Source organism: Hypanus sabinus, unplaced genomic scaffold, assembly GCF_030144855.1.
Source record: "Hypanus sabinus isolate sHypSab1 unplaced genomic scaffold, sHypSab1.hap1 scaffold_131, whole genome shotgun sequence".
In the NCBI taxonomy this organism is placed as follows: domain Eukaryota; kingdom Metazoa; phylum Chordata; class Chondrichthyes; order Myliobatiformes; family Dasyatidae; genus Hypanus; species Hypanus sabinus.
In genome coordinates this window covers 27,051-45,324 of record NW_026779378.1, presented here as the reverse complement: position 1 = coordinate 45,324, position 18,274 = coordinate 27,051, and the positions used below count along the sequence as shown (strand labels likewise).

The 18,274-nt window shown below is 42.6% G+C and overlaps 2 non-coding genes across 2 annotated transcripts; both read right to left on the bottom strand.

Moving 5' to 3' along the window:
* Window positions 1-380: 380 nt before the first annotated feature.
* trnay-gua (transfer RNA tyrosine (anticodon GUA)) lies at window positions 381-466 on the bottom strand. The gene is given in 2 exon segments: window positions 381-416; window positions 430-466. It is a non-coding gene; the product is annotated as a tRNA-Tyr (tRNA).
* Window positions 467-974: 508 nt separating this feature from the next.
* On the bottom strand, window positions 975-1,047 carry trnaa-agc (transfer RNA alanine (anticodon AGC)). The gene has a single exon. It is a non-coding gene; the product is annotated as a tRNA-Ala (tRNA).
* Window positions 1,048-18,274: the final 17,227 nt, after the last annotated feature.

The following is an 18,274-nucleotide window of genomic DNA, read 5'->3' as shown; positions in this document are numbered from 1 at the left end:
GACGGGACGGCGATGGTGGTTTCTGAACAGTGAACGACCGACTTCCATTCTGTCTTCATGTTGACCATTTGTGACAGTGTTGTAACTTGAAACAATGACAGTGCATGTACGCTGAAACTAAAATGTTTCACTGTAAATGTGGTACGTTTAGTGTTTAGCACATTTATGGATTATATTCATTAATACAGTTAAATTCAGAGTATTTCATTATTATATTACCAAAGATGTCGAAACATTTTGGCATAATTTCAAAATGATGTTAACATGGTATAAAAGAAATTCCAGCTGCTTGTCCACAAATGCCATGTTCGCGGGGGAATTTCAATCATGGCGAGGCTGTGGTATGGAATTGATGACGGGCGCAGTAAAAGAAGTCCTGATGCTTCGAGCCGGAATCGAACCAGCGACCTAAGGATGACTCCATTTCCTCTACAGTCCTCCGCTCTACCAACTGAGCTATCGAAGGAAAAGTGACATCAAGTTTCTCCACGTTGGCTCCTACCGACAATCATTATGCAGATTTCAGCCTGGCATCTGTCGACCGATGGCAAAAGCCTGCCTGTGGCAACTATCTCGTCCTTCCAGCACTGGGGGCCACAGGCCACGGGATGACGCCGATCACCGCGCTTCTGACAATTCTAGGGACACTACGATTCCAACACAGCTCTTTGATCGTCCTCGCCCGTTCAAATCAAAGGTTACTCAGCTTTCTCTTTTCACCCAGTAACCAGGGCAATGTCCTTCTAACCACTCACCTGTTTATGCCGGAATCGTCGCCTGCAGCTCATCCATTACTGAAACACCAGCTGCCAGCCGGCTTTCCCTCCAATCTGCTTTCAAAGCAGCAAACCTACGACATTTTCTCCCGACCCTTTGACTGAGATACTTTCCGCTCGCTCTGCGCCAACCGCATCTTTTGTGCATTCTTAGTTCAGGAATTTGATTGAACGAATCCTCTGAATACAAAATGTCGATGGAGAATGCGAGCATCGATCTCGCTACCTCTCGCATGCTAAGCGAGCGCTCTACCATTTGAGCTAATTCCCCAGCACATCGCGCTAGCCTCCTATAATTTGCTCCGTTGGACAAACATCATTGCATGCCTGCCACTGTTCACCGATGCACAATCAGCAGCTCACAGACAGGCACACACACTCACTCACTCACTCACTCAGCAGTAGCTGAGAGCGGCGTGAGGTCTCTGCTTCCGTATCAGTAATCGAAAGGTACTTACCCGGGATACCGACAATTACAATGACTGTGTAACAAACAGCCCTCTCTGGAAACATTGTTAATCCAAGGCTGTTCTGTTTGGAATGTTGTCAATTTCTAAATTATCTTCTATGGATAGCTGAGACCCCGTGAGTGGGGTTAAAAGACAGGTCTGGAGAGACACCCTTCAGACACACCAGTGGACACTGACTGAGTGTTGGGAACCCACAGAAAGATGGGGGCCTCGGAGACCGAACCAGGAGATCGGTCAGTAAAGTTCACAGTGTTACAGCAGGGACGGTGGGGAATTGTGTGTGTGTCCACTCATGCCAGAGTGATGAGTCCACCACAAGAGAACGGTCTAGCTGAAGAACAGAGGGGTTATAACTAAATGAACACAACGACACGACGGATTAAGAAAGCCACAAAAGGTTTTCCTGCCACAGCTGTTGCTGTTACATCTCGCTCGCTCGCTCTCTGTCGTTCTTGCTCTCTCTCCAACGTTTTCAACACAAGTATAACCACCTCAGCATTTATGAACTGAACTCTATACTTTCCTATGACAATTCATTTACCCCTGGACATCGATAGAGCTTGTTTATTATTGCTTATTATTATTCCTACGTTTTAGGTTTATTACTGCTAACTTGTTTTATATGTATATTTGCATTTTTGATATTGTATTGTGTAGTTTACTAATAAACAGCTTTAGTTTGGTACCACCAGACTCCAACGGATTCTTCTCTCTCTGCTGCTCAGACACCCAGTGACGGGGTATATAACAAGTTCATCAAACAAACAGCTCCATAAGATGTATTTCAGACATTGTACATATATATCATATAATCCTATATATCACAGAATTTCCACAAAGTATTTATCTGGGATATACACTTATAAAAAACAGTGGAAATAAAAAAAAACAAACAAAAGGAAAGAACTATGTACAGGTAGGGAGTGATTTTTTTTACAACAGATTCATTGATCTGTGAGATTACAATCAGGCCTATGAGGCATTATTCAGTTAAACCATTTTCCCCAGTATGAATATAATTGTTCCAGCTTATGATTAACACATGCTGTTATCTACTCCATTTTGCAAATGTCCATTGTAATTTCCATCCATGTATTTAAAGTTGGGCTCTCCTGTGATAACCATTTTCTAGTAAAAGTCTTTTTACCAGCCACCAACAGTATGTTCATTAAATATTTGTCTCATTTCATCCATTCTTGAGGTATACATCTAAATTATATGGTCTTACTCTTCAAGGGTATTTTACATTTAAAGATCACTTGTTAGGGTATTCTGTATCCCCCTCTAATAGTTTTTGTTAAAAAGGCAGTCCCAAATAATATGATAATGATTTGCATTTTGATTTCCACAATTTCATCAGCAAACGGAGGTTACCATCATAATGGGATTTCTGAGAAGGTGTAGTAAAATATCTTATTAAGTTTTTCCATCCGAACTCCCTCCATTTCTGTGAATTGGTGCACTGCCATTGATATACCCATATTGATGACCATTCTTCCTCAGACATAATTATCCCTCCTTCCTTCTCCCATTTTGACTTAATGTATGAAGTCGAATGTGATTTAGATTTGCCACTCCCTTATACATGCTTGAAATGATTCTACTACCGTTATCTGAATTATATGCTTTTCTAAAGAGTTCTATCAACCATGTATTTGCCTTGGTTACATTTTTAAGCGTCTTACAAACATATTGTCGCATTTGTAAATACCGATAAAAATCTTGTTTTTCTAATAAGAGTTTCTCTTTAAGCATTTCAAAACTGAACAGTGTTCCTTCTTTCATTATGTTGCAAAGAACTGTTATTCCTTTAGCTGTCCAGTCCATAAATCTAGCATCCAATTTATTTGTTGTAAAATCAGAGTCATATGCACACCATTTAAGAATTGCAATATCTCCCTCTAGATTATATTCATTTATAGTAGTTATCCATATTTTAAGAGTCAATTTCACCCATGGGTTATCAATAGTATTTATGTAACTTTGCAGGTTGTTATCAGCCTAAATTGCTTGTATGGGGATGGGAAGTACCCGCTCCTCAATGTTTTTCCATTGAGCGTCATATGCTGGTTTGCACCAACATATCACAGCTCTCAACTGTGCTGCAAAATAATAATCTCTAAGAGAAGGTAGGCCCCATCCCCCCTTTTCCTTTGCTAATTGCAAAGTTTTGAGACGAACTCTAGGCCTTTTACCCTGCCGAATATACCTTGATAGCATCTTGTTCCATTCATTGAATTGATTTTGATTAATCTCTATTGGTAAGGTCTGAACGAGCTATAACAGTCTGGGCAGTGTATTCATTTTAATAGACTTAATCCTTGAACTGAAAAAATGAATCAGGCTCCATCATGCCACATATTGCTTAATTTTTTATATAAAGGCTGATAACTACATTGTGACAATTTTGCCAAATCTTTTGGGATAATGACTCCCAAATATGTGAAAGACTGTGTGCCATGCCCACGGGTACCGACTTTCAATTTCTATTGTGCGCTATAGTAATATGAAAGTAGCTGGGTTTTATCTATGTTGATCTTGTATTCTGATAATTGACCATATTGTTCAAAGAATTGCATCAATTTAGGTAAAGAGTATGCTGGTTGCCCTAGATAGATCAAAATGTCATCCGCATAATAAGCCAATTTATGCTCTGTCACTTTAATAGTAATTCCCCTGATATCTTCATTTTGTCTAATGTATTGAGCTAATGATTCCAAAGATAGTGCGAAGAGTAGTGGTGGCCATGCACAACCCTGTCTCGTACCCCTTTCTAGGGTAAGACTATTTATTAAACATCCAGTGACTTTAATCCTAGCAGCAGGATTGCCATTTAGCGTCTGTATCGTTTTAATAATTGTGTCTTGGAAAACAAATCTATGTAAAACTCTGCAGAATAAATTCCAATTAACCGAATCAAATGCTTTTTCAGCGTCCATACTTACCACTATTGCTTCGATCTTATTGTTTTGTATATGATCCATAATGTGAAGTGTCCTTTGTATACTGTCTTGTGTCTGGCGTTGTCGTATAAAACCAGTCTGATCATCACCTATCAGTATGGGTAGAAACTCCTCTAATCATTTGGCCACGATGGAGGTAAATAACATATAATCTACAATAAGAACGGATATTGTTCTAAATGACCCGCATTCCATTTTATCCTTGCCTTCTTTCGGTATAGCTGAGATTATCGCTTCCTTCCAACTGGGTGGCATTTGTGCCTTTTTTAGAGCCCAGTTCAGTGTGGGGAGTAAAACATGAATTAACTCATCTTTAAATTCTTTGTACCACTCTGCCGTATACCCATCTGATCCTGCTGACGTGCTTAATTTTAGCCGACTAATTGAAGCTTTTTAATCAACTTCAGTTATGTCATCAGTCATACTTCTATTTTGTTCTTCGCTTACAGTGGGTAACTCTAGAGATTTCAAGAAGGTGTCAATTTGGGTTATGCTTACCCCTGGAACTTTGAAATATAGTGTTTTGTAAAACTCTTCAAAAGCTTCTTGAATTTCACTTCGCTTATTTTTTATCATTTTCGTTCTTGGGTCCCGAATTCTATGAATTGTATTTTCTGCTAATTTATTTTTCCAGTTTCCACGCCAATATAGATTTCGATTCACTTTCATAATGTCTCTGTTTCAGAGACATTTAATTTTTCCTGATTTCTTTCGTAGCCAAATTATTTATTTCATTCCTAATTCTTTTAATTTCCCCTAACGTATCCTGTGCCAAACACAATTTGTGTTTTTTTCTCTAGTTCTATCAGCTTATTTTGTAAATCCCCTTATGCTTTATTCCTTTTTTTTCTTATTTGAAGATATCACTATAATTTTCCCTCTTAAGACCGCTTCAGATTATCGTATAAAATGGGAGGTGAAACCTCTCCATTATCATTAAATTCTAAGTAGAGACAATTTCTTTTTTTAATTTGTTCCTTAAAGTACTGACCATTTATTAGACTTGAATTTAGTTTCCAAATAGTATTCTTTGTTTGTAGGTCAAACTCAACATTATCACTTAAATGAGTTCCCTGTCAATATACCAAATGGGCTTGTTCTTTTTTTTTTCATTTTGGATAAGATTCCCTTAAGTTTGATTGGATTTAATAGCCCATTTACATTAAAATAAATGAATTTTATCTTGTCCTTATCCATCAGTATTTATCTGTCAATGTATCATTGAAATTAGAATAAAACTTAATCGATTTACTCCCTGTACAAATAAGAACCCAAAAACGCAAATAATAACAAAAACGTCAACAAACGTGTGACTCCAAGGCTGAGGTCTCTAGTAGACGACCCTGCGTTGAGCTAGAGGAAATGTCCAGCTGTGGGGATAACCCCTCCTACTTGTGAGTTGAGGGCCCCCATTGCAGTATTCATAAATGTCAGTGAACAAATCCATTACACAGAAAAGATTTCCCTGTTTACTCCTATCTCTCTATATACACACGGAAATACACACACACACACACACACACACACACACACACACAAACACACACACACAGACACACACACACACACACACACACACACACACACACACACACACATATATATATATATTCACATTTCGCTGGGGAAAAAGGAGTAAGTGAGCGAATAGAGAATAACAACTAAGTAATATAAACAACAACACACACGAAATGCTGGTGGAACACAGCAGGACAGGCAGCATCTGTCGGGAGAAGCGCTGTCGACGTTTCTGGCCTGCTGTGTTCCACCAGCATTTTGTGTGTGTTGTTGTTTGAATTTCCAGCATCTGCAGCGTTCCTCGCATTTGCTAAGTAATATAAAATACACATTATAATGTATTTCTCGAGATAGGTATATCACCGTGTACTTTTGCTTTCGTTTGTCTTCTCAGCATTTTTAAAGTTAGCCAAATCTTATGGCTCTTCTGAAGGGGGTGAGGATTGTCTTTGCGACACTCCCGATCTCTTACTGATATGTTTCTCTCGGCTTCCTCCCATCTCCTGCCTTCTCGTTTCTCGCACTATTTCCCAAGCCAAGCGGGATATTTCCCCAGCCAGGCTTTCTTTCGTTTTGGTCATGCTGACGAGCAACCCTCTGGCCTTCATGTCTGTAGTCGCCTCTTCCACTGTCTGGTACAACTGCATCCCATTGTCATAAAACACTCGAAGTTTAGCAGCGTACGGAGTTTGAAATCTAATCTTATTTTTCTTTAATGCTCGTTTCACGTCGGAGTATTCTTTGCGTTTCTGGAGGACCGCGGGGTGTGTAATCTTGGTCGAAATATATTAATTTATCCTCAAAAAACAATATCAATACCCGGAGACTTCTAACAAGACACGGAGGATTCTATCCAAAGTCCATCGTCCAGCGACAATACACTCACTGGAATAAAGGACGACGGGGACTAGGAAGTGTCAAGGCCCCAGTCCTGGATGAAATGAGAAACACTCATGAATATGTCAAGAAGATGGTCCCTATGGCACTTAAGGGAATACCTCACAGAGCAGGCAGTGGATATGGAAACAGAAGAGGGTGAACCATGGCCAGAGGACAAGAGGCCATGAAAGGACAAGCCACAGCACGTGTGATGTACCATTGCCAGATATCAGAGGTGGTTGTCACAAGAATGTCTTATCAATGGCGAAATGGCAGGGCTGACAGGCAGAAAGACGGGCTCATGGCTGCTCAGGAATAGGGGCTGAGCACAAGAGGTGTGTCGCACCTGAAGAGCATATGGATAGACAAACCTCTGGGCGTTCACAGCCTTTCACAGGCTCTTCTGAGAAGCAATGCCTCTGGCAAAGATAGTTTCACGGTCGACTGAGATCAATCAGGTACCAGAGGACGAGAGCATTACCGTTACATCCGAAGGGCTATAAGGTGGAGCTGGGGAACTGAGGGCCAGTGAGCATCATATTATTGGTGAGAAATGCATAGAAGGGATTCTGAAGAGCCGGAGTGGGCGATAATGTTTCGCGAGTTGAACTGAGTTTATGAGCATGTCAACAAAAAGTTAGAAGAATGTGCAGTGCTAGGCACTCACTACCGGAACATTGATATTGACATCGTGATAGGTGGCACAATGTGCTCGAGGGATGGGTGATGTCCTTATTTAGGAGTACAGGACTGGGACCAGTGATGCGTCGCAGCGATCAATGTTGGGAATTTGATAAATCACTATACAGGTCCTTAATTAAAGGTCCGGCATCAACACCAGGGAAGCATGACTTGCATAAGGTTCCAGGGTCATAAAACAAAATCTAAAATACTGTTTGTGGGTTTTCTGGCGGCTTAAACTTATGAAGCTGTTTCATATCATAACAGAGGAGGCTTAACTGCGAACTGCTCGAGTTTTGGAAATTGTGAATTGTATTGTCACGCTGCACACAGGAAGATTCAACAAAACTTGAAATTCTATTAATCAAACTGAAAAAAGCGCCAAAAGCAGTAGAAATTACACATTCTTGTACAATTTGAAATAACTCGGCCGTAATTTCATTGCGCAAGGACCAGGCCGACAGAGCCCCGAGGGTTTAGCCCTTCAGCTTTAAATACACTCCAGGGTACGGAGGAATCTTTGTCCAGCTAATTAAACCCACGATTCGTGAGCAGCCTACAGGTCACCATTGTGATAAGAGGCAAAAGTCCAAGGGTACTTATTTGGACACCGGCAAAGTCTCAAGGAAAGTTAATGGGAACTATCCGGGGGCAATGGCTGCTCACATGGGAATGAGAGAAGACTCAACTATAACACATCAACACCAGAAACGCAATAATACATTATAACTATCATTACTAAATCTCAGGGAACACGCACACACACCAAAAACAGTAAGGAATGCTGAGAACTCCAGAATACTCCATCACACATACTCCATCACACACACACACACACACACACACCAAAAACAGTAAGGGTCGAGAACTTCATCGGCGACTCGGGTTTGTGACAGAACCCGCCCCCCTGTGACCGGCACCTGACGGCCCACTGCGATCCAGAATGTACAATGGAATTCTGAAGTAAACCCAAGATCCGAAATATTCCTGGTTCCTCCGGACCCTATCCGTCACAAACCACACAGTATTGTAGGTGTCCGTTTAATTTCGTGAGTTAAACAGTCTATGGATTGTGTGAACTGTCTCACCGTCTGAACTCCTAGGTGGAGTGTGTGGCTTGGGATTCCGGGTCAAATTAATCGCTTCAATTTGGATGCAAGAAAGGTGGGATGAAATCTCATAGAACGGGGAAGCTGTCATCCGTATGCTAACGGGTTAATTTTCCTAACGTATTTGAGGAGACTGATAAAGCGAGTTGTTAGTTAACGTGATTCTAGTTTGAGTGGAAGATAATTATCTCAAAGCCAGTTCCACTGAGCAGAGCTGGGAGCTGAATCGAGCACCTCTGTCCGATACACTATCAGTGGGAAACCGTGTAGACGGAAACCCTGGCGCATGAGATGTTCTGCGGTTTGTCCGGCTGATGGGAGATTGTTTAGAGCAATGAATCAGCAAGCCTTGGAAAACCTATGGGGCACAAGTGAAATAGTGGACAGGGAGGTGACGGAGTCAGAATGGTAATAAAATCTTCAGAAAGGTTAGACCGGAGAGTGAAGGACAGGGTAGAGAAATGGGGGCTGCTCCGCACGACATTCCTGCGACCAGCAATATCAACCGACGTTGACTGGATGAGCGTTAGCCCGGGTTGCCAAGGGAATAAGAGTGATGATCATTTAAATCAGAGTGTGAAAAAAGGTGAGCAAGGAAAAGCGTCAGATTTTGAGGGTGAGAATCCCTGTCCGCCACGGAATTAACTCAGTGAACTGGACACAAGGATGTCATCCGCGCCATATTCTTTTCGCGGACACTTATAGGATTCATCCCGAAAACTCGGCTCCCTGTCTCTGCATTGCCTTCAAAGTCTCCTGGTGAACCTGACTCCATTACAGTATCGGGCTAGCACCCTCCAATTCACAAGCTGTTATTCTTTGTAAAACACATCGGGACGTTCAACTCACCGCCAACGCCCCTCCCGCATTCATCAGGCCCAGAAAGCAACAGATTTTGAAAGATACTCAAAAAGATAAATCCCCGTGAAATACAGAAAATTAGATAGAACATTGGCGCTGATACAGGGTTTCGATTCGAAACGGCGACAATTACTTTAACCTACAGATCATGCTCAATTTGAGTCCTCCTTGAGGTTGTATGCTTCCATGGAAATCTTGACCTTGACCGGGGTATTGCGTCCGATAGCAGGCATAGTACCTCAGGAAATACAAGGAAGTTATCGGACTGTAACTTCCAGGGATTCCTGAGAAACGGAGTTCACTTAGCGCAGAGTCAGTCCATGACAGATCATACAAACAGAACAAGAAGCATTTGAACGGGTGTAAATCAGATGACGGACCGGAGAGCTGCTGAGTACATGGGAATGTGTGAAGTCAGTGGGAGCTGCTGGAAGAAATATCGTGTTCATTGGAAGTTGGAAGGCTTACAGTATCGTGGATAACCTACGGGGAAGTGGGAAACCAGTTGAGTTTGGTGGCGAGGTGTAGAGTCATTGGGAAAAGTCGATATGAGTGGGGTCAGTGGGATCTGTTGGGGCTGTGGTCCAGTGTGGAGGTATGATTTCAACGGAACTATGGCGAATGTGCTGAGTTGGAGGAAGCTGTTGGAGAGGAGGATTCAGACCGGAACATTTTGTCGAAGATTGGGTCAGTAGGAAGTATATTTGGAGATGTGCGGTTCGTAGAGGAGCTGGTAGAATATCGATCAATCGAGTGGCCGATGTGTAATTGCGCAATCAGGGGTTAATGTGGCGGCGTAACTGTTGGAATATTGGCGTCAGAGGGAAAATCTGATGGGGAGGAATAGAGCCATTGTCATACGTCGATCATGAAGAAGTGGGTTTTGAAGGTATTTTAAGGGAGGCGGTGTGATAATTGGGCTTGTTTAAAACTTTTGGAGTCCGGAAGTTCAATGGCAAGGACCCGTGGTAATGGAATGGACTCGGTTGCGTCTCGCTGGGAAGAGATCTTGCAGTGACGTGTGGTCATTGGGAGTGGGTGGAGGGTGGGTGTGTTCAGTGTGAGAGCGTGGGTCAGTGATGGAGGCTTGTTGAAATTTCCGGATCAATGGGTACCGGTAGCGTGCAAGGCGTTGGGGGATTGGAAGAGGCTTGTGCAGGGGATGTGGTGTCCGTATTGTTAGCTGATGCCGAGGTCTATGTGTCTCGTTGAAAACATAATTCGTCAGTGCAAGAGGCGTGGTTTCTTATCAGGATTCATAATAAAACAATGCTTAATCATCAGTGTTGAATTTTAAATGCAATATTTCCTGTTACTCTATTACTCGTACTGCATCTCTTGGATATTCAACTCCAGTCTTACTCAGCTCTTTATTAATGTTAAGAACAACAATGCTCTGCTGCAACTGATCTCTGAGGAACTCCATTATAACTCTTCCACCAGTCCAGGAAAAGGGAAACATAATAGAGTTCTGTTTTGTTTCTGTACAGAAACAGTTTCTATTATTCCAAGATATTTAATCTTTCTGACACCCAATTATCTTGCATCCTCTTATATACCTTTTGGAAATCAGGACCTATCCCACTTGCTTATTCATCCGCTGTATCATTGGAGGATTCTGTCCCGTTTTGTTTTTATTTTTGGAAGGGACTTCACTTTAGAAATGCAAATTGTCGAAGTGACGACCGATAGACCCCATTCGCGGCATTGCATTCCTCTGTTTGGAATGCTGTTTTGATTCGAGACGCGTTATTTGTATTTAACCGAGACTGACCGTTCACAGTGCGATGGGAAACAGTCCATTGTTCCTGCGCTTCATTTTTATATGTTCACTGACAGATCCCTCACCTCTTCCATCTTTCGAGGATAATCTAATCCCTACCTCTCCAAACCTCTCATATAAATGAAAGTCAAGTGAGTTCAGCAATTGTATTGGAAAATTTTGTTTAATTGGCAAGAAAAGAAGGTTTAACATGAGTAGTAAAACTTAATACTGTGATATACCTTACTAAGGCAAAATTGATAGTTTTACGTTAGTTCCGCTGAAGATAATATGAAGTACCCCAAAAATCATTCATCTTCATAACAATGAAAGACTCATGACTACCGCCTTCCGGAATAGTTGGAGTATCGCTTGTCCCGCTCGTCCAATGTGCTCACGGGTGACGGGCTCATGCTCGCGCTTCCAATTCATCTCCTTCAGCAGACCTGCAACAGCTACAATCGTAGAATAAGTGGATCAGCTGCAGAACTTCCTGCTGTATCTTTGACACTGTGGAATAGAAACATTTATAAATCCATGTTGACATTCCTATTCACGGATCATGGTGGAAATTTGTTTTTATTCCGTCATGTTGTTAATACGCTTGAGTATCGGGGAATCTGTTCATAACTCGACAGCGTTTCCGACAATTGGAATTAAACTAAGTAAACCAACAGAATAACCCTCCCCCCAACACACACACACACACACACACACACACACACACACACACACACACAGAGTTGGGAAAGTTAGTTCCACACGAACATGTGGCTGTATATATGTATATATCAGTTGGGTTACTAGGGAGGTTCAGCTGTGTAAATCTACGGTCCGGCCTGTTCCAGACCATTAAAAACGTAAAGACATTCACTGCCTACTGACAAGAACAAACAATTTACTCAGTGCATTTGTAATTAGGCTCTGCGATCGTTGCCGACCCGCTCAGGGATACCGCACCCCGTGACGGGAGATATGGATCAACGGCTTTGCAGTGCAAGGAACCGGAAAAGTAAATGCGGGAGCCCAAATAACTCGGGAGAATCTGAGTTTAATTGATTTCATCTGTTTTCAATGCCGGATTAGCGGTCAGATCGCCATTGCCAATATGATTGTGATACATTCTTCAGGTTTGTTATCAGTTTAATCGCGGTAAACAGTCATGTAATGGGTTTACGTTTGTTCGCATCACACTGATACTCGCTAGCTTCAAACGCTACTTCCGCGGGTAAACTCTGTGAGAGGGTCTGCATTACCTCCGACAGATCTTTTGATAAAAAAGTTTAATATTAAATGGGCATTCATGGCTAAATGACATTTAGCTCCATTGGGCCATTACGCAGCACCATTACAGATCGTGCTCTGCGCATTATACGGGTTGATCACAGAAGGAGTATTATAAAAGGAGCAGCGGGAGAGTCAGCAGCTTCCACAAGCCACAGCAATATACGTGCGAGATACGTCTTTGTCCGTCAGAGACGGATTCTCACGTTAGGGTCCAAATACGGAAATTCAAATGTCTGAATTTGAAAGCAATCATCAAACAGTGATTGCACCCAGAAGCAGATACGAGTTCCGGATTGCTAAACTGAATTTACGCCAAACACACCCTGTCTACAACATTACGTTCAGAAAAGGCTAATGTGAAACAAAGTGGTGCAACCTTTGCAACAATTTCGGGACGGTTGTGATATTTATACAGATGGAAACTATTCGTTAATAAATGAATGTTTTAAAGTGCTGTAGCAATTCTGGATTGTACGGTACGATTCCAGACATCCTGATTTAGACCATTTGAAAAGATATGTACTCCATCAAACAGCCAGCTCAATAGGACACGGGAGACTGATGTGTTCTCAAATTTCAGCGATATTGGGCCGAAGCAAAAGCATATCTCATTCAGAGTGTGGGTTCCGATTTGTACTGAAACTAGAGGGGTCTATTCAGACAGAAAAAAAGGCAAAAAAAAAAGTCTGCTAGTAAAATGCTGGCTATAGTAAGCAAACTGTAACATTAGGTAAAGGGAAATACCAAGCAATACAGAAAGGGATTGGATGTCGGGATTGGCAGCCACGGCCAGACCATTCCAAAGATTCAGCTATTGAACGCTTCGAGAATTGATCGATGCGTTTTCAACATTGGATACTCGGGTGAGATAATGTGCAAGGTAAAATACATTTTACAGAAGGACAGTAAACAAACAACTGACACTTATATAACACCCTGGTCAGACTCCACTTGGAGTTCTGTGCTCAGTTCTGTCCCCCTCACTACGGGATGAATGTGGAAACCATGGAAAGGGTGCAGAGATTTCCAAGGATATTGCCTGGATTGGGGACCATGCCTTATGAGTATAGTTTGAGTGAACTCGGCCTTTTCTCCTGGGACCCGACAGAGGATGAGAGGTGCCCTGAGAGAGGTGTACAATTTAATGGCAGGCATTGATGGTGTGGATAGTCAGAGGCTTTTGCCCAGTGTTTAAATGGCTAACACAAAAGGGCACAGGTATAAGGTGCTTGGACGTAAGTACAGAAGAGATTCCAGTCGTAGTTTTTACGTGGTGGCCAGTGCATGGAATGGGCTTTCGGAGACAGTGTTGGAGGTAGATACGACAGGGTCTTTTAAGAAACCCCTGCATGGCTATATGAAGCCTAGAAAAATTTAGGGCTTTTGGTATCCTGAGGTAATTTCTCAGTAAGTACATGTTCGGCACAGCATTGTGGGCCAAAGGGCTTGTATTGTGCTGTCGGTTTTCTATGTTTCTATGTAAATTATAGCAGGAAATGGGAGTATTTTACTGAAGAAAAGGGAAAGCTGAACTGTTGGGAGCAAAGGTATTGTTTGAGAACAGGAATGTTTTCAGAGAGCCCAATTTATTCACGGCTGATGTGGGTTTATTTTGCACGACACCTGCCGGTGACAATAAACCTGATTCTGATTCCGAAACGAGGAAGTTATCTGATGCTTTCTCCTGCTCGGTATGGACTTCCAAAAATCTTCAAAACTAAATTAGCGGGAGAGAGCAGAAGAGCTTTCATCTGCTCTCTGAATCTGGTCTGGGTCACTCCGTAGATAAATGTATTCGTGCAGCTGCTGAAATTCTGAATCACAGAACCCGAAAAAAACCTTAAAAAACCTTAAAAAACCGGATTGACGTTTCCAGGTCTGTGTAGAGGCATCGCATGAGAATGAAGACCAGAGTGGTTGTCGCCCAACAGAGAAGGAAACTCGCCGACAGGCTGAAGAGCAGAATGATGGATTGTCTCCGACTCTGCATCTCCGGATCTCGCTGTTTCCCGCAATTTCTCCGTCCCTTCAGTCCCCTGCGGACTCTGCTCGCCGCCAGTATCTGTCTGACGGTCAGAGCATTGAGGGTCAAAATGAGGAAGAAAGGAAGTAGCGGATTCAACAGACGGTCCACCCAATAAAACCCCTCAAACGATCCCGAAATAAGAAATGCACTCCTATCGAAACAGACCCAGTTATCACTCGTCAACCATGCTGTTCCTCCCATATATATGAAATAAAATGGGATGTTTTTTAAACAGAAACCGATAGATATTGCGCCGATCACCAAACTCGCAATTTTGGAGATGCAGTATTTCGTTTTAAATTTAGCAGAGCAAATGGCCACAAAGCGATCGAAAGTGAAAGCGACAGTAAACCAAGCGGAACAGTCAACGGCCACGTGACACAGGACGTAGTGGACAAGGCAGAACGGAGCGTTGCCCAGGACTCCGTAATGAAATCTGTAAGCTCGACTCATCTGGTAAAACAGGACTTCGATAATCACCACCATTAGATCCGCCGCAGCCATCGCCACCAGGTACCGCGTGACGCATTTGGAGAGACCGCAGTTTCCTCGGCTGAGAATGATGATTGCAGTGAAGCAAAGATGACCAGCAATAAGAATAAACAAAATCAAACGTACTTTTTGGCAGAAACACAGCCGTCAATTGTTCTCTTGAAATGAAATCTCTGCTGGACATTATCAGTGGAAGTTAAAAGATACTTTACTTGTTTGAACACGTGACCGCAGCATAAAACGTTTTAAAGTTGCGCATGCTCACATTAATCTCTTCACGTTCACGGATGCAGCAGCGATGAGCAGAGTCAAAGAATGATAGAACACAGAAACGGGTCCTTCGGCCCAATATCTCCATGCCGACCGACGTGGCCATCTGATACAGTTGTTCGTGATTGGATCTGATTCGTCAAACTGTCCACGTGCACTTTAAATATTTTTAACGACTCTGTTTCTCCCATTTCCTTTGTCAGGCTGTTCAATACACAGAGCAACTTCTATGTGAGGAAACGTCGCTGGGAATCCAGCTATATTTCTGCCCTCTGAAAAATCTACCGCCTTTTGTTCACGATTCCCCTACCCCACGGAGTTGAATGGTTTAATTCACCTCGTCCGCCAACCACCTGCCTTTTGCAATAAAATGCCACTCGGCCGAACTTCTCCCTGCAACTCAATCCCGAGATTCCCTGCAGCAACTCTGTGAATACTGTCTGCACCATTTTTAGCGGACTTCTGCCTTTCCTATAACAGTGCGACCAAGACTGTTCACAGAACTCCAAGCGGGGTATCTCCAAGGAGAGGGGTAGTGCTATTGAAGTGCGCACCTACGCTTCTTTCCGAAAGTCTGAGTTTGATTCGATTGCAAGGTCAGATTCTGAAAACAAGATCTTGCACCGCAGCAACCTTCCCTCTCATTTATTTTACTGCTTCGGGGACAAACCATTGCTCTGAGCAGAACATCGTTACCCGGTCTTAAAAGTGCTCGGCACTTGTAATGTTGTTTAAATCTGTAATATGCAATTCAATCGATGACAAAACATAACACTCAAGACACGTAAACACTGTCAGGCAGTCACAATTGACAGGGAGGATGCAACAGTGAAAAGTTCTGACGGGACGGCGATGGTGGTTTCTGAACAGTGAGCGACCGACTTCCATTCTGTCTTCATGTTGACCATTTGTGACAGTGTTGTAACTTGAAACAATGACAATGCACGTTCGCTGAAGCTAAAATGTTTCACTGTAAATGTGGTACGTTTAGTGTTTAGCACATTTATGGATTATATTCATTAATACAGTTAAATTCATCGTTATATTACCAAAGTTTTCGAAAGATTTTCGCAAAATTTCAAAATGATGTTAGCATCGTGTAAAAGAAATTCCAGCTGCTTGTCCACAAATGCCATGTTCGCGGGGGAGTTTCAATTATGACGAGGCTGCGCACCCCCGCATTTTAGAGGGAACTGTGCTGACACCAAGGAACATAGCTCAGAATTTGGTGACGGGAAAAAAAAAGGAATTGTCAAAGAATAGAAAACAGATTGGCCGTTAATTGAACAGTGCCTGGAGAAAGAGAAGGGGGAAATATGAGTTTACTTTTCAGAAGGAGGGAAGAGAATTTGTTTTTGGGGGGTGGGATTGGTGAAGCAGTCCAGTGACAAGTCTGCACGACCCAGGTTAAAACGACAACACGGCAGGAGGTTGAGATGAACGGAACAGCATTTTAGGGATTTTTAATAATCACCGATTAAATCACCGCCGAGAGCGGCGTGAGGTCTCTGCTTTCGTAAAAATATTCGAAAGGTACTTACCCGGGATACCGACAATTACAGTGACTGTGTAACAAATAGCCCTCTCTAGAAACATTGTTGATCCAAGGCTGTTCCGTTTGGAATGTTCCCAATTTCTAATTGTCATAGAAATTGTAAATAGCCAGTAAATGAACTCAAACAGTTATAAAAAAGCCCGGAGAGCACATTTCCTTTGCGGCTACTGGGTAAAACTCTTCACGGATCACACGTTGTTGAGAGTCCACCGCGTCTGGATGTTTCCGTCCTCAATGTAGCTGAAGCACAAAATCACGTACTTATATAGAAAAATCGGTCACCAAAAATGAAAACAACTTGTACAGTGACTGGTGCTAATTAACGCTAGATAGCAAAAATATCTCTGCTCTAACGAACCGTAATGCCAGTGGGGAAATAACATGCCTTATTTCATTCAACTGAACTCAACACCTGTCATGAAGCCTCAAGAGACGGCCGATGCTGGGCTCGCAACACCAAATGTGATGTTGTCAAACTACTCCGTGTAATGACAGGACATTATCTGCGCATCGCTGGGGACGACAGTAGTCTGTAATCCTGTGGGTGAGTCCACCTCATCAGCGCTGATTCCACACTCACATTGCGAGTGGAGTCTCTGTCTCGTTAATTCCCCGTGATGACGCACCTTTCATGTGATTCACTGTCACTTTGCTTGCGGGGATTGAATTTTAATAGACATTAACATGAATGATTTCTGGCGCAAACCCTCACTGTTTGCACTGTTACCGGAGTCAGTCGCAAACACAGATGTTGGCGAGTATGCGGCGCGAAATGCAAACCAGTGAACCCAGCATTACAGACATTGTCCGCTGCTGTACCAGACAGAGTAAAACAGAAAATATTGTGTCAACACCGGTCTTAATGCAAACAAGTAGCACTGACGATATTAAATATGTTACAGAGTTACTAGATGATATTCGAAGTTGAATTTCAGAAAGAAATTGATTCAGGAAAAAAGTGTATTAAACTGCTAAACAGAGATGAACTGCGTAATGGGGCATAAATACAGAGACACAGTAAAGCATCGGGATAATTAAACACAGCTATTCCTGAAGCACGCTGTTCTCGTGTTTAGATAGAGAAACATGGAGAAGCAGTGGGCCGGGGGCTCTTTGGCATTTCATAAAACATGACATACAACGGGCCAATTGCGTCACTTCCGCTACAGCACATCAGGAACAGAGAGACGGTCAATGGAGAGACGCATTGGAAAGAACGCCGCATTAAGAACCAGCATCAGTAACTGAGCTTCCGGGCGTGCACTGGCTTCAGATTAGAGCCGCGCAAATATCTGAGTGCCGGGGAAAGCGGATTGATGGTAAATCAGGGAGGATCCTGGCACTAATTTTCGAACCCCTTTCTATGTGCATGAGAATAAAATGGTTAATTGTGCGCAGAGATCCCTTCCTCGAAGATCTGTATAGCATGGATTCTATGAAGAGTCAAGACAAAGTGTCTCGTCCCGAAAAGGCAACTGTCCTGCTTGTATTTACGCTATCTATACACTTCATAAATTGCAACATCTGTTAAAATCCTTCTCTCTTACCCCAATGCTTGGAGGAATAAAAAACCTATTCCTAACCTACTCAATCCTTCCCTCTAACTCCCCTCCTCATGTCCCGGC